This window comes from Varanus komodoensis, unplaced genomic scaffold, assembly GCF_004798865.1.
Source record: "Varanus komodoensis strain SLA01 unplaced genomic scaffold, ASM479886v1 scaffold4, whole genome shotgun sequence".
NCBI lineage: Eukaryota > Metazoa > Chordata > Lepidosauria > Squamata > Varanidae > Varanus > Varanus komodoensis.
Genome location: NW_025335941.1, coordinates 44,344,400 through 44,359,382, shown reverse-complemented (window position 1 = coordinate 44,359,382; position 14,983 = coordinate 44,344,400). Strand labels below are relative to the sequence as shown.

The 14,983-nt window shown below is 40.3% G+C and overlaps 1 protein-coding gene across 2 annotated transcripts in view; it reads left to right on the top strand.

Moving 5' to 3' along the window:
* Window positions 1-14,983, top strand: part of B3GLCT (beta 3-glucosyltransferase) — a 173,406-nt gene that overhangs the window by 45,458 nt on the left and 112,965 nt on the right. The window lies entirely within an intron of this gene.

The window sequence follows — 14,983 nt, the reverse complement described above, 5'->3', positions numbered from 1 at the left end:
ATTTTCTTTTATTTTTAAGGGGTATGAAGGGAGTTTGAGTGTTTATGCACAAAAAGGGCCATAAGATTTTTTGTTTTGTTTTTTTGTGGGTAGTGCCCATGTGGCAGAGAATATTTCAGTGACTGAATAGTATAGGTGAGACTCTCATGAGCAGGGCTCTTGAGGGTGGATACTCAGTGCTCTAGTGCTTTCAGTTTTTGTTCCAAAAGAATATTAGCTTGCACTTGTCGCATGTATAGGCCATGCTTACCTCAGGCAAGAAAACAAACATTGCAGGAACCTTGCAGGTCACAATTATTGACAGGTCTTCTCAGTTCATACCAATTTTTGAATCTACCTCGCTGTTCATGTTGTGACAGCCTGTGCTTTCTCCTGTCTTTCCTGAAGATTCATGGCAGTTCCTTTTGCCTCTTGCCTTTGGTTCCTCTTCCACTACAACTCTGTTGCCAAACTCTGTTAGCTCTCCCTGTATAAGAAATTCTTAGACCAGCTGGGGCAGCTTCCTCTGCTCTGTTCATCCAGGAGTCAGGAATCTGAATCAATCTCCCCACTCACCCAGCTGCTGAAAGTAATCATGCCCCCTTCAGTTGGAGCTCTCAGGACATCCTGCTTTCAGATGCAGTTCTCAGGAGCACATGGTCACTTAGAAGAGAATCTCTGGCCTGCTCCAGGTCACTCACCTTTGTGCTCTGACTTTGCCTCCTCTTTCACTAAAGCTCTGCTGCCAAAATCCTGTTAGCTTACCCTGTTCACTCACTCTCCGGGAGCTCACTTGTTTGGACAGAAAGTCCCTAGACTAGCTACAGTTAGCTTCCTCTGCTCTGTGCAGTTAGGGGTCAGTTGTTTTTGCTTTTTCTTCCTCTGCTGCTATGTGAGACAACTGCTTACTCACTAACATGGTTGCTCTAGAGTAGCACTTTCACCGCTGCCTTGCTCTCGGCCATGTACAACCTACCTGGCCACCCACACCTTTCCTTTGCTGCTCATGTGTCCACATTCACCAAGGCATGCAGCATGAGGCTGCCTCCCTCCGGGACCCCGGCACATGCAGGGCATCAGTGTGGGCACCTGTGCCAGGGATGGAGGGAACATGTCTGGGCAGGCAGACATTTCCAAAGAAGTGACTGGCTGTTCAACAGTGATAGCGGGGTAGGGAGCAGCAGGGCTTGTTGGTGGCCATAAGGACTGCTAGGGACCAGATAGGAGAGAAGGTGCAGGAGAGAGGTGGAGCAGGAGGATGGATTGCTTGGGGTACTCGTCCTGTTGGTGCTCCAGTACAGCAACTAGACAGAAATGCCAGGAACAGCTGCCCTCATGGTGCTCTAGTGCATATTCGCTTCATGTAGCAACAGAGAAAAAAAAAACCCAAAAACCATTCTGGTTCCTGATTCCTGACTGAACAGAGGAAGCTACTGTAGCTAATCTAGGGACTTTCTGTAAGAGCAAGATAGCTCCCAGAGAGTGAGTGAACCGGGTAAGCTGGGTAAGCTAACGGGAGTTTGTCAGCAGAGCTGTAGTGAAAGAGGAGACAAAGACAGAAACAATGCCCCGCTGCCACCAAAATTTTGGAGCTGCAGGTGGGTAGCCAAAGGCAGCACACAGAAAAAGGGAAAAAGGTGTAAAGAGTTGCTTATCAGAGTGCTGCCAGCAGCAAGTCAGTAGTGGCTAGGCAGAGCTGGACAAAGGAGTGGGCAATCAGGAGTGGTTACTTCAGCTCTTTGCACATAACTTTATGGAATAAACACGGAAACAATGTGGTTTCTGAGTTCAGACATTAAAACAAGTCATGATGAATCGTGGAAGCCATAGAACAGACTGTTGTTTCTTTATGTGATTTCATGGAGACCATCCTTTCTATGCTTTTCCATGGTAGCTGTGTTCAGACAACAACAACAAGCCATGCCAGCTCAGTTTCTACTGTGGCTTGTTATTTCTGAACCCAACCATTGTGTTACTATGTTATTAAAAGCTAAGTAGGTCTTACAGACATGAGTGCATAGATGGCAAACAGAGATCCATGTTATGGCACTATGAATTTCAACAGGTTGTATGCAAATAAATATCTTTGCAGCTTAAACAATAAAAATGTAATAGAGTTTTAAACATTTAAGTAGTATGGAAATATAATTTCTTCCAAAAGAGATGTTTAAAACAGCTTTTCTGTTTTACTGATGAATGAGACTTCATAATAGCCATCTGCTGACACTCACAATATAGCACTTTAAAAATTGGTCTTTGTTTATTTTAAACAAGTTTTTCATTTCCCTTTTATCCCAGTTTGTACATTGAAAACAGTTTAAACTTAAACTTGGATGAAAAAAAACTCTTACTGGAAATGTGTGAGCATAAAGAATTATCAGGCAGTAGTTAAAAACTGGCAGGTCCAATCTCTTTTTTTTTTTTAAATCTTATTTCTGTTATCTAGGGAAACAGACATCCTATGAGTAAAAATGGAGAGACACAAAAATGCAGCATATCTGTAAGAAGAGCCTTCCTTTACTGTCAGACTTATTTTCTAAGGTGGTAGTGGAATGGTACCAGATATTTTGCTAGTTAAGATGAGAATTTCTCCAAGAACAGATATTTAGCTGTTTGCTTTGGTAGAGCAGAACAACTAAACTTGTCAGCAAACTGATAAATTTCTACATCATCACTATGCCTACCACAGAAATTTCAAAGTAGGGAGATAAGTAAGAGAGAACCCAGTTTCTTGACAGTTTTGCAAGGCAGGTTCCTACTATTATGTTAAGATGAAAGAAGTAGTTATAGCATAGCTTCTGATCAAACATGGATCCAGAAAAAGGGAAGTTGAGGGTATTATATTTGCGTATTTTTGTAGCTGATTATATTGGCATTCAGTAGGTTTATAAGAATGTAAAAAAGCCATGCTGGATCAGACTAAGGTCCATTTAGTCCAACAGTCTGTACATATGGTGGCAATCAGCTGGCCACAGGATTCCTCAAGCTTGATGGGTACAAGACCTCTGTTCTGCCAAAGTTCCTCAGCAATTGGTGTATGCAGGCATTCCACCTCTGATAAAGAAGGCAGCACATAGCCAGAAAGGCTAGTAGCCGCCACCTCCATGAATCTGTCCAACCTTGAAGTGTTTTCTCATCTCTGACAGAATAGTGCTCAAGTTCTTGGTTTCAAAATCAATGCTGCTCATTATACCTATTTTTCAACACATAGTAATCATTATTGTCCCCTCTGTTTCATGTGTTCAGCTGTGAGTGCCTTTGCTTACATCATGGGTTCTCAAACTACAGCCCGTGGGCCAGATAGGGCCCGCCATGCCCATTTATCCGGCCCGCCTCAAAGGTTTTGAACTCCCTTTGCCTACCACCACCTCTGTTTGCCTCGCTGTGTGCGTGCTCGCCACCTCCTAGCCATGTGCGCTGCAGCTTGCTCGCTCAGAGATGGCTTTGGACTTGCTGGGAGATCTCTGAGTGAGCAAGCTGCCGTGCGTGCATCCCGCCACCTTACCAGCCACCTTACCGGCCTGTGCCCGCAGGCACCCCTGCTTCACTGGCCTGGCGCCCAGTGCTGCCGCCTTTCAGCTGTCCCCCTGTTGAAAAAGTTTGAGGACCCCTGGCTTACATAGTCAAAATAGTGCATGCAAAACAGGGAGATAGCAGCATGTGTGTGAACCTCAAAGTGCAGAAGTAGAGAAAGACGAAGAAAAAGCCTTGAGTGGAGGAAAACTCCCCTGGATAGCAAACAGCTCAATATGGACTGAATGTGCTATATGGCTATAAAACACAAACTAACTAGAGAGGGAGATGACAGAAAATGAGGAAGAAGGAACAGAAGAATAAAGTACCCTGAAGCATTAGCTAACATTTTGTTGCTGCTTCCACTTGTTTATATACAGGTGCTGAGTTATGATGAGTGTATCGCTAAAATAGGGTACTGAAAAAGAGAGGGATCAATATGCTTGGCAAACACCAAATGTTTGTAAAAGTAAAAGAAAAATAGGGGAAAACCCCACAAAGCTAAAAAAAAAAAACCCTGCTTCAAACACAACATAATGAAGACTGATTATTCTCAGTTGCCACAGAATATGGACTGATGGGATGAGATGGGGGTGTAATGAAGTATTCTGAAAGAAGACATGGCTATCTGGCTGGAAGTCTGAACAGAAGCACTGTATACTAAAACGGTTTTTACAAGTCTCATATGTATTTAACATTTAAAGAGATTCAGTTCTTGTTTAATCCTTTAAATTAAAGAAATTGCAATCCTATACATACTTCAATGGGAAAAACTGTATTTAGAAAGTTTCTGTACTTTCCAACATAAGTTATTTTTCTTAATATTCCATTATGTGGCATTTATCTCAATAAAGCTCATTTGATTTATACCTATTCCAGGAACGAACAAACTGAAAGCTCTTCAAAAATAAAATCTGTACTGAGTTTTATCTGCCCATTCCATTATCATATAATCTCTATGCATCTAATTTGAATATGTCCCAAAAGTATAGTAACAGGAATTATTGCAATTCAAAACATGCAATTCTTTTAATACTAATTTTTTATAATGTTTATAGTTTATTTCCAATATTACTTAACCAGACTACAGTACCACCATATGTGAAGAAAAGTTTATGTTCTACTCCAACAATATGTGAGTTACTAGTATCTAGATATTTAAACTGTGGTATAATTTTATTATTCGCAGTTGCCTGGAGAAACAACTGCTGGACCTTCTCAAGAGGAAAAAAGGCATTCCTCACACACATTTTAGGGTCCCCAGTTAGAAGTAACCTGAAAGGCCTGGAAGTTTTCTCCTAAATTCAAGCTCCTGAAGAGTGGGTTTTCTTACTTATCTGAAGCATCCTCTGTTTAATTTTTACAGATGTAATGAAAGCTTTATGTAGTAGACTGAAGCTTCAGTTTTGACATTGAATGATGATTTGGGAATATCTTTAAATTAGGTAGTGCTGTCATTGTTCCTATGTATTAAAGAATGAAAACAGATGCCAGCAAAAGTATAATACCTTAGGGAACAGAAACATTATTGGGAAGGCAATGGAGAAGAGAAAGGAGAAGCTGGAATGTAATCAATAATCATTTGGACCTAAACTTTGTAAATTGAACCATTGGAGCAGCAAGTAAGAGGAATGAGGGACAGAAGTGCTGGTTTTAAAAGGGGGGAAGTGTCCATATATTCTTGCCAATATAAACGTGACTGAAGCTGCAGTCCTGTATCCACTTACCTGGAAATAAGACCCATTAATGTGTGGTGTGTGAGAGAAGTTATGAATAATTCCTTACGGATTTTTTCTTTAGTGTTGGAGTTAAAAAACAAAACAAAAAAACCCAGTTGGCCTCTTCTGTGCATGAGCTATGTGTAGTACTTGATTTGTTTCAGGGTTCATATGCATTAATATTTTATAGGCTCTGTGCTGCATGACATATTTAAAAGTTATGATGAGATAGGCAGTATTTCTTTACTCTCAGCTGCATATTTAAGTTCAATTTCCTTATGGAGTTTCACACCTACATGCAAAACTAAAGAGTCATGTATACTGCATTTATGTCGACTTTCTGCAAAGGAATACATATTTCCATGTTATATATTATTTTCCAGCTAAATACTAAGTTTCTTCAAGCAGCATTTGTGTACTGACCTTGAAATTGAAATTTTTGGAAATAGAGGGCATGGATTTGATTTGTAGTTTGCATATGCAAAATATTTCTTCCGTGAAGCTCAAAATGCAGTTAAGGCTTTTGCAACCTGATTCAAAGTATGCTTACTGAAAAGTAAATTCCATTTATATTAGCAGGTTCCTTTCAGATAAATGTACTTAAGACTTTATCCCTGCATTTTAAACTAGCATTTCAAGGATTCTCATAGTAGGTTGGAGGTAGAATGATGTAATTAGATGGTAATTGACAGGATTTAGAAGCTTTCCAAAGAATTCCTTAACTTTGTTCCTATGCTTCTATTATATAAATCACTGTCTTGTCTTATTTAGGTATAATTCATCAAATCTGAAATGACCTATCATTAGGTTATACATGTATTATTGAGAGAAGTGTAGGAGGTTGTTTGTAACATTGCAGCACCTAAGTTGACATTAGAATAGCTTAAGTAGGACTAGGTTATTTATTAGTAGTCTGCATTGGATTCAGATGAATTTCAAGCCAAACTGGCAGATTCAGACTGATTCAGGTTCATCCAGAGCAAAGCAATTTCGCTCTGAATTACTCCAAAGAAACTGAGGCATCCTAAAGCTCTGAGTAATTCAAAGATGAACAGAGTGTGTCTGCACAAATTGCAACATTTATTCCAAGCTTTCTGTATGGGGAAACTGCCAAGGTGGGAAGGGAACAAAGAGAGTTGGAGGTATCATTTTGTCACTGACAGGTCTTTCCTTTAATACCAGGAAATGATTGTACCAGAATTCTCACAAAGTTTTGGGGGTATGATGCTGAGGTATATGAACTTTGGTCTAATCTGTTCTAGCAGGGTTGTTAAAAGAACTGTAGTGGTGTTGAAGAGAGGGCTTTTTTGCTTGTTTCATACCAGTAGCTATTCATTCTAGTTTCCTAATCTTCTTTGCTTATTTCAACTAATCTTTTCCCAAAATCTGTCCCTTTTAGGATCTATCTGTATATCAGTACAGTCCTTTGTTAAAATCCTTATCCTTTCCTAAAATCCAAATATAATTACTTTTGATTTATTCTTGCTGTTCTTTGTTTTGGTATGTCTTCAATATTAGTTGGAGATTAGTAGTTAAATAGAGATACTTTCACTTCTCTGATCTGCTGCTATATCCTACCCTGCCATCTCTTTTTGCTGTTTTGTTTAACTTTGATTTTAAATTGAATCTGCATTCTTCAGTGCAGTAATTCTTCATCCTTCAGTGCAGAATATCATGCATGGTGCTTTTGCACAGGTGTGTGCCCACTTTAGTTAGCTGCTTGCCTCTTTGATGCCAAAATAAAGTAGCAAGGCCTGGTGACCATCATACTGGACATGTCTAGCTTTGGGCCTTGGCATATTTGCTTTTGGTGCTTGTAGTTCTGTCCCACCCCTGATCTGCAATAGCATTTGCCTTATTTGCATCCGGTACTTGCAGTGCTCCCTTACATTGCCTTCCACCAGTGCCTCTGTCACCTTTGTCAGCTTAGCTTTTTGCAGTTGCAGCACAGTTCCCTAATGCTCTAAAATATCAACTCTTACCTGTTATATGTCTTGTCTATCTGCTTCTCATGCCCAGGTGATTTAATTAGCTTGATGATTGGCTATGGAAATTCATGGGTCTAAGGCATACTTGCATCTTGTGCACAAGCTTAATGTTATCTCCCTTGCCCAACTTGAAGTTCAGTGCATACCTGGACTGAGGTAATTAGGAAGATAGAATCTTAAAATACTAGTTATGTCTCTAGTACAGTGTTTGGCAAAGGGCTGTGCCTGGCAAGGATGTTTGAGTGATCTGTGGCAGCCAAGGGACCAGTTTCATTAGAAACTTTACCTGTTGATCTCTCTGCATTACCTCAGTTTTGATTCTAGTTTTGCCAGCACAGTAATACAGACTGTAATCCTCTGATCAGGAAGTGTTTAGGAAAATGGCATGTTATTTCCATGACAGACAGGATTAGGAAGGTGTAGGCACAGGATTGGGTGCTCTATTGAACATGCTGGATTTTAGGTTGAAATTTTTTTTTTTTTTTTAGGTTGAAATTTTTTATTTAAATAAAAACATACTACAAAGGTACAAAAAGGCCCCAAAATTGTAACATTACAAAAATAGAAAGTACCCCATCCGTTATTTACATCCGTTCTAAATGCCAAATGTACACAGATTTACAAGATTCCCAGGCTTTACACATCAAATGTACAAAATGAAATTTGTATAGACTTTTCCTGATAGCTTCATGCCATGTGTCTGAGCAACATGTATGAGTGATTTACGGACATTACGTTATCGGGGCATGCGCCCCACTCAACCACGGCCATAATTTCCTCCACCTACTGGGCGGCATCCTCCCTTTTTCCTCGCGGCTCAACCAAAAAATCTTCTCTTGGACAAATTTGACTGAGCCGGCCACATCAGCCACCTTTTGTGTCTTTATCTCTCTGTGGCGTTGGAGGGACAGTGCCAACAGAACGTACAGATTTATCAGCCTAATTGTGGACCACGGCACAGTCCAGTACGTCTTGGGAGCCGTGGTCTCTCTCCACCGCATGCTGGATTTTAGGGTTCTCCTATCTGTGTAGCATGTCCACATCCATTTCATGTTACCTGCTTTGGAATGTACTTTATATTACTTCGGTGTCCATTAAGCAGAAAACTAAAGAAACCCCTCTATCTGTATTTCATTCTTCAGAATTCTTAGCCACTACGCATAGCCTTATGAATTTTTGAGGTTTCTTCTATGTGGACGTGTCTGAAGTCTGTTACTTTCATACAAGTAGCCTCCCTTACAGAACACAAGGGTTAACTGAGTGCCAGTGTGGTATAGTGGTTAGAGAGTTGGGGGTCTGGGTTCTCAGTCGTCACTCAGCCATAGAGCTCATTGGGTGACTTTGAACCACATACTCTCAGACCAACTTACCTCACTGGGTGGTGGTTGTGACAGTAAAGTGAAGAGGAGGAAAACCTTGTAAACTGCCTTGAGCAACTGGCAATATGAAGAAAGGCAGGGTATAAATGTACAATTTTGGTGGTGGTGGTGGTGGAGGATCCTCTTCTTTGAAAATCCCTGAACTGTGAGGACTACTGTTGTACAAAAGCCTTTGTATCTATCCTTTTGTAATTTTGCAAGTATAATTTCAATAGAAGGAGCAAGTGGGCCTGTCTACTTCATCCCAGTTGTCCCGAAATAAAGATGTTACAGAAAATGTTGCCAACCCCTTCCCCAATATTTTAAGGCTACTTGCACAAAAGTAGCCTCAGTCCCCTTTACCTGTTTGCCTGGGGACTAAGTCATTCAGCAGGCTGTTCATTTGTTATGGTAGTGAGCATAGTGAACTTAGAGTTGTTATACAGTGCTTTCCTTTAGCTCCATTGTCTTGAGGACCTATAGTGTATGAGTGCCTGGTCCCAAAATGTGTGTTAACAATCAGTATACCATCCACTGTTTGATGTCGTACTTAAGTTTGATATTGGGACTAGAGCTCCATCTTGCTCCAAGATGACACTGTTGGTCTCAAGGAACAGAGAGAATAAGCAGGAACCTCATAAGGCCCATATATGCTGGGACAGTTGGGGAGCAAGTCTTCAGCTGCAGAAGTTCTCTAACATGGGGCTCAACATAGTGTTCAGATGACTTTTTGAAAAACAACAGTTACAGGTAAACAGCCCTATCTTTTTTTTTTTTTTTTTAGGGCTTTTAATTGTGAATCTCTCATTTCATTTGGTATAAATTTTGGCATTTGCTTTTTAGTAGTGATTGTTTCTTTATTTTCTAGCAACTGCTAGGTTGACTTCAGGTGATAGAACCCAGAATTGTGGGGGTTTTAGTATCTTAAATTCTTTATAGGGGAGTTGTTTTTTATATACACTAAGACACAAGGTAGTGTTGCAATACATTTAAAGACACACAAAACTTTCATGAGTTGTTGCTAATTAACTGTATTGAGCATTATTATCCAAGATATTAAAAACGTACACCAAATTCTGCACAGCTGGCATAGGCCTGATTTGAAGAAAAATAACTGAAATATGGAAAAACAGTGAAAAAGGCAGATAGTCCACATAGCTTTTCCTCAGAATAGGGTGTACAACAAGCTGTGTCCAGCAAGTCACCTCTATACCTGTCAAATATTATAAAAATGTGTTTCACAAATGTTACAGGTGTTCCTCTCTACCACAGACATCCTTGGAAGAGATGCAACTTTCCATCAGGGAAGGTGGATTTAGTTTTCTGGATCTGGCTTTGTATCATCAGGCCTCTTAATTTGTAGTAAATTTGGTCTTTTCTACTTAAATTTTAGAAAATTTATAGTATTTTAATTTATTTATTTGTAAGCCGCCCCGAGGCTTCGGCGAATGGGGCGGCATAGAAATTTTCTAAATAAATAAAATAATAAATAAATTATGTTTTCTGTCTTGGTCAGTTCTGGAATTTCCTTGTCTGGATCCTCTTTCCGAATGGATGGCATTAGGATCTCAGCATATTAAAACAAAAGGTCCTCCAACAGTTACAGTTAGAGACTGCGACAGACAATATTGTGTCAATTACATTTTGATCCATCGTGTTACACTAAATTGACCTTACAGTGAAATCCAGATTTAAAAGTTGGTAAGATAATGTTTTTATTTTTGCATACCCAGTACATTTTGTCTTTTACTGCTTAGTGGCAATGCTTGCAATTGCAGTGTTCATTAGAAAGCAGGTTTGGCCCAGCAGCTTTTACAGCTTCACAGTCTTCTTCACAATTGGATATATTTATTCAGACTGATCAGTTATACTGATCCACAATCTGTTTCTGAATATTTATTATCAGTAAATATACACAGGATCTAAAGCAGAAATGGAATAGGAAATTGAAATGTATTCAGAGTAAGCAATGGATTGCTTAGGGTTAGGGTTAACATTGCTATCTGAAGTTTCAGTGGCTCTCAGTTTGCCTCTTATTCAGCAAACACTCTTGCTTAATGGTTAGTAGAAGCCACAGATTTCTTCAATAAGTTTTCTGGCTATCCGTTAGAGATGTAACCCTGCTAAAACTTTTTAAATTACGTGTTTTGGAAATGTCCTGTCATTACACTTTTTGGAAAAGAGTTTATAATACAAATAAACTTTATTAGAACACTCTTTAATATTTACAGATGCACATGGTATTTTAAATTATCTACCTGCTTTTTGGAAGTATAGCACGATATTACCGCACTGGAAGAATGACTACTCGCTTACTAAAATGCAATGAATTGAGCACCTAATGATGCTTTCAGCATTTGAACAGATGGCATGCAGACATCACTTTCAAATGGACATATATATGGATGCTAGGTCTGCCTTTGAAGCTTATGTTTAATTGATATGTTCAAATTTATGTTCTTTTTAAAGTTTTGTTTTGTTGAAACTTCTAAATCCTGAATCCTACCCTCTTTAGCTATTAGCCAGACTGCAGTATGAGGAACAATTGAAATTACCATTAAAGAAGATTCAGACCAGCAGAATGTTCCATGGGAGAGAAAGGAACAAAAGCCCCTTTAATCTTTCTGGTTTTCTTGACCTGCATCCATTTATACTGAAATTATATTATAAACAATAGCAGGAGTTTATAAAGAACAAAAGTTACTTTTTATCCCAATGGAGAGCTCTTGAAAGATAAAAATGAACTGTTTCTTATTTAAAAAGTTAATAATTTTAAAGGATTTGAACAGTTAGGTCTTAATTTCTCTAAGATATATTCTCCATAAAGCAGTACATGGGTTTGGCTCTTAATATCATTAATTCACAGCCTCCTGCTAGGCCAGTGGCTTATACCATGCATGCAATCCTATCCAAACATTGAAGGGAGTGTAGAACAGAATCAAGCACTTCTCCATGCCGATGCCTTACTCTCTCCAATTTATGAGTAAGTATATTGACCTAGATAATTGCCCATGCTCTCCTTAGGGATGTCATCCTGAAAACAGCATTCAAGCAGCAGCTTTCAGAAGGGAGAAAACCAGCACAGGTAATCTGCTCTTCATTATGAGCAGAGGAGAGGAAGTAAATAGTAAAGTTTCTTCATTTGTAGAATTTTTCACTCAAAACTTCTCCAGATATTCTATCCTCAATCCATATGGGAGTGGAGGAGATGAGTCAGTGGGTTGTGGGGGAGGGGGTTGTGAGGACAGGTGCAGTCCTACCATTTTCTATGCAGTGGGATAGATATGGCTTAATCCAGCCCAAATACAGCCAAGAATCTCACTGTGGGTTTTTGAATAAGGTAGTAGTCATGAGATAAAATGATGGCTCATCGCCATTATTATATTACATTTATACCCCACCATTTTTCCTCTTGCAAGTAATGCAAGGTGGCTTACAAGATTCTCTTCCTCTCCATTTTATCCTAATAACCACCCTGTGATGTAGGTCAGACTGAGAGTCTATCTGGCCTAAAGTCACTCTGAGCTGCATGGGAACTAGGACCAGGCCAACACACTATTACAACACACAGGCTCTGTAATTGGTTAAAGACTGTAGGGCAGAAGATAGGTATAAATGTACAGTTCTCACAAGGAAGGAATATAACCTTTGGGTTCTAAAGATCTTTACTAGGAATTGTGCTGTTTAATTTATTGAGCTGGATGAACAATTAAGTTGACTGATACCAAAGATTAAAGATTTTGAAATCTGTGATATCGTAATGGGGATTTTGGGATTTCTCTAAATCAGTGAAATGGGCAACAATATGGCAAATTGGATTCAGTGTAAACAAATGAAAAGTGATGCACATTGGAGGGAACCACCCTTGATTGGATAAGTTGATATGGTCTAAATTGATTTGACTGTGTTAGAAGAATATCTTGGGGTTGTGATGGATAGCTCATTAAAAATAACAATTGTGTGATGACAGTGAAAAGGTAAATTTTGTGTTATGGTTTATTGAAAATGAAACTCTAGGTATCCTAATGCTATTATCTTTGGCATATTGTATGCAGTTCTGGTATTCCCAGCTTAAAAGCATCTACTAATGGAAAGAGTACAGAAAAGAACAACCAACAGTACAATCCTGTGTAAATTTAAATAGAAAAAATCCATCAACTTTTGTCTAAATATTCAAAGCCTAATATCTTTTTGTTTGAAATGTGTTCTTGATAGGGAGATGCTAATGCATGGGGGTGTTTAAAAAAAAGACTGAAGGTGGATGTGACAGGAATTTGAACCTTGAATAAGGTGAGACGGACCTGTAGAGAGAATCCTTCCACCAATACTTTAATTGAAGTAGAAGGAAAGGAAAGAAGGCTATTCAATGAAATTTGGAAAATATGAATGAATTCCTATGCACACTGCACATTAAAAATTAATTAAAATTAAAATTAATAAAATAAATAAAAATAAAAATAAATTTAAAAATCAAAAAATGTTTGCTCTACTTGCTTGGGCTGCAGCAGAAGCCCAAGATGAGGTAGGGAAGAGCATGTCCATATTCAAAGGACATAGCTACAGTGTCCGCAATCCTGCTGGGGGAGGGGAGATGGGTGCGATCATGAATGTGCTCGGGGGGGCGGGGAGACAGGTACAATCGCAGGTGAGCTCGGGGGAAGATGGCTACGATCACGGGTGCGCTTGTGCAGGGAAACAAAGCACGACCACAATTGCACCCATCTTCCCTGCACGACCATGACTATGATCGCGGCCATCTCCCTCCCCCCACCAGCATGACCGTGACCGCACCTGTCTTCCCTGCATGAGCGCAACTACGATCGTGGCCATCTCCCCACTGAGTGCGCCTGTGCCAGCTCAGAGCTTTTGGACTCGCTTGGAGATCGTTTCTCTGAGTGAGTCCAAAAGCTCTGAGGCGGGCCAGATAAATCAGCATGGTGTGGGCTGGATCTGGCCTGCAGGCCATAGTTGGAAGACCCATGCAATAGAGGGCATGAGCTCTGCCAATTGAAAGACATTGTGTCTTTGCAGTCTGTCTTAATGTTTTTTGTGCAAACACTGAGGAAGCAGTGGGATAACATGTAAGAGTTACAACATGACGTCAGTGGAGTCTGGGTTGCATGTCAAAAGTATTGCCTAGAATAAATACAGGTTCCGTACCTTCAATATATAGAATAGTACTGGCTTGCAGCATGGGTGGGCATTTTGAGGTCCTCAACCCATTTGGGGTCCTTCCCATAATTGCCAAAGCCCTCTACTTGCAGTCACTTCAGATCTCTGGAAAGACTGATCTGTTTCTTCAGTGGTAGCCTGCAGTGTGGTAAGGGAGAGGGGAAGAGAGAACAGGGTCACAGAGAGAGAGAAAGAGAAAGAGAACAAGGTTTCAAAAAGAAGAAAGGGCACCTTTGCCTTATACCATTGTCTGGGCTCACTGATGACATGCAACCCCTGAAAGATTACCCTGGAGGAAATAAGGCTCTCCATAGAAAAACATTTGTTCAGCTCTGTTTTCACAGGGCTACAGTTAGATAATATATGCAAAGCACTTTGAACACTTGGAAGTACTAATAGAAATGCTAAATACGTGGATGATAGCTCTGTTAACACCTATTAATCATTTTAGTTCAAAGTTCAGAGGTAGTATGACTCTGAATACTAGCTATTGTAGATGTTCATTTGGGAAGGGCTGTTCTTTTCCTTCCCTACCTGTAGACTTTCCAGGTACAGTGGTACCTTAGCTCACGAACTTAATCCGTTCCAGGACTCTGGTCGTGACCCAAAATGGTCGTGAGCCAAGTTAAATTTCCCCATAAGGTTCAATGTAAATAAGGTTAACTGTTCTGTAACTATTTTTTTTAAATCAGAAAAATGTGAAGCAAAGTGACAAAGAACAACGAAGATCACCACCTCCCCACTCCCCCCGAACACGAGAGCGGCCATCTCCCCCCCCCCAGCATGAACCGCACCCATCATCCTGGCGCGCTGTGGGGAGGGGCAGAGATGGTGCGATCGCGGGTGCACTGCGGGGGAGAGAGGTGCGAATGCAGGCGCACTGGGGGGGGGGAGATAGGCCCACTGGGGGGGAGGATGACCGAGATCGTGGTTGTGCTCCTGCAGGAAAGACGGGTGCGATCTCGGCCATCTCCCCCACCCACCCCCAGCACGATCGTGGCCATCTCCCCCTCATGGTCGCCACCCAATGTGGAGTTCACGACCTGAGTTAAAATTTTTATGAAATTTTTGTTTGCGACCCGATTTGGTCATGAGCCGAGGTACCACTGTATCTGGTTGGAAACAGGATGCGGTACTAATTGCCCTTTGCTCTGATCTATCAGTATTCTTTTCAACCTGGGGCTGTTAGATCTTGGAATGGAATAAACTTGTCTTTATACAACTTCTATACCTTTGTTGCTGACTATGATAGGAA